General features: G+C 40.5%; 1 long non-coding RNA gene across 1 annotated transcript in view; it reads right to left on the bottom strand.

The window, feature by feature from the left end:
• The window catches only part of LOC104954830 (uncharacterized), a 15,279-nt gene extending 13,322 nt beyond the window's left edge, over positions 1-1,957 (bottom strand). Inside the window, exons 1-2 of the long non-coding RNA XR_799392.1 lie at positions 1,867-1,957; positions 1,198-1,199 (exon numbers count right to left, since the gene is read on the bottom strand). This is a non-coding gene — a long non-coding RNA (uncharacterized lncRNA). The remainder of the gene's footprint in view (positions 1-1,197; positions 1,200-1,866) is intronic.
• Between the last annotated feature and the right edge of the window lie 518 nt (positions 1,958-2,475).

The following is a 2,475-nucleotide window of genomic DNA, read 5'->3' as shown; positions in this document are numbered from 1 at the left end:
CACAAGAAAACTACGCACGTACGGAATCGTCAGGAAATAGTCAGGACATTACGCACAACGGTCAGCGTTTTTTCAACCTTGTGAGAGTTTGTGGAGAGAGAGACAGATACGCGAGGAAACAAATAAGGAAATGAGTACTTTGGTGCAGATCAGCTGGCACGGAACCGTTATTACGTGTCAGCTGTTGTTGATATTATAACTTTTTTAGCTGTCAACCAACTCCCTCTCAGAGGTGACCACGATTCACTCCACAGCATGTCCGAGTCAGGCAGTGGGCTCTTCCTATCACTGTTTGAGTATACGCTGCACAAAGATGTAGAGTTGGCCAAAATATTGTTCTAAGTCAGCTCGGCTGAGCGAAAGGATGCACCTGCAGTGCATAGGAAAATGAACCATGCCCAAGGCGGGCTAAACAGTTAATCGTCTCCGTCTCTACTATTTCTCTCCGAGTGCAACGATGAGGAAGCTGCCATCCTTAACCAGTGTGCCTTTCTCGTGATTTACCAGTGTTTGTGCTGCCACGCACACAATGTTTCAAAAGTGGTTTCTATGTTGCCCTTTATTTGAGTATGTATTTGCAATAAGTGTGCGTCTTTACACAATGCTGTTGGCCTTGCTGTTTGATATATATTGTGCCGCAGGCCCGCAGCACATGACGGCTTTGTGTGCCCTCCCATGAAAATCATATGACCTCCCTTTAGATTGGTTCTGGCGCCGGGTCTGGTTCTGTATGAATGTTAATGCTGAATGTACATTCTTTGCTTTTCTATAAACATACTGTTAAATAATACTGTCTTGACTTAGATATTAGCTTCTGCTTTTGCTATGGCTGTCAATCGATTAAAATATATATATTCTAAATGTACCTTAAAGGGATATTTACGTGTTTTTGATCATCTTATCAACAAAGGAGTGGACAAATATGATTGCTTTATAAGAAATGTCTGTTTATTCAATACAATAAACACATTTGCTCTTGAAACAATCCGCAACAAAGATAACTATTGTTGGAGCACCACCCAATCGATTGGCGGGAAGGTTCACCTCTGCTCCGCGCGTCCCTTTATGAGCTGGTTCACAAAAGAAGGAATTCAAAGCACCAGGATAAGGGTTAAACAATAATCTGTTTTAATGGTAAAATACAACAATACAAAATACAGAGTACCCTGTAACAGAGCACTCCGGGCTGAATTCTACCACTGTGTGACAATACGTACCACGACAGCCAGTCAGAAAACCGCACCGTATAATAAGAATATCATATTATTTATACACCCAAGTGGGGAGGAGTTGTGTTGGTTGCTCCTCCCTAGGGGTCCTCTTATTGGGAGATATAAAAACAATAGACCTGTCGCAGCGAATCAGCGCGAGCCAGCCGAGGAGACCCGGAAACAAGAGTCTCTTAAGTTTGAGGTAAAGCAGACACACTGGGTGTCTGGCACGGACCATCTCCGAATAACAAGATTGTTATCTTGTGCCTCTTACGAACTGCTCCCAATAACAAGTCGTTATATTGCATCTGGCAGCCTGCACACACACACGCACATTCCATAGACTTCCTTCTCTCCAACCCCCTCCCCCATCAGCTTAATACACACAGCTTCACATACTTTTGGCATCTTTAAGATATAGTTGTTTATAGTTGGGTAATACAAGTAATACGTGTGAGTTACCTTAATATCAATAATAACGAGGAAAACATTACCTCTGCTCTCAAGCAGTGAAATAGTAGAACTTTACATAAACCTATATAGAGAACGCACACTCATTTCCCTTAGCATGTGTAACGCGCACTCATTTTATCCTGCAGCATTGCAGAGATTTGAGCTGTGTCTAAATAAGGATATCCCCTCGCTCACATCTTACTCCAAATACAAAGGTTTCACTTCTCATATTTCCAGCTTCTTGTTACACAGACTGCTATTTATTTGATACAAATTAATTAAACACACACATATATTTAAGCAAACTCAATGTCTGGACACTGTGAACACAGGTTACTTTACTATTCTCTACAATTTTCTCCTGAATAACCCAAAGGTGCTGTATGCTCTAAAAACATTCTGAAAGCATTACAAGGCAAACTGGATCCCATATTAAACAGATGGGCATATTGAATATATCATTACATAGTAATACATGTAGTTAAAAAAACGACAAAACGCAATGGGATTTCCCCAATATATGTGAGTATATTGCAGAAAATAGGCTTGGTTGTTGACACAAATGTTATGATACTTCACATTTTTTGTTCAGCAGGATAATCTCCATATATTAACACAACTTTGTGATTTCTGAAGGGTAAATGCTATCGGCAGAAGTAAAAAGCTAACATTATAAACAAACTACGTCACGGATCATCCCCGCTAGGCTAAAGGTACCTAATATTTGCCGTGATGACGTTTAGTCGTTTTCAAGTCACTTGTTAGCCAGAATCTTTGACAGATAGTTTGGACATTTACTGAAATGTGTTAT

Source organism: Notothenia coriiceps, unplaced genomic scaffold, assembly GCF_000735185.1.
Source record: "Notothenia coriiceps isolate Sejong01 unplaced genomic scaffold, NC01 NC01_scaffold00000495, whole genome shotgun sequence".
Taxonomy (NCBI): domain Eukaryota; kingdom Metazoa; phylum Chordata; class Actinopteri; order Perciformes; family Nototheniidae; genus Notothenia; species Notothenia coriiceps.
This window is presented reverse-complemented; position numbering and strand designations above follow the sequence as displayed.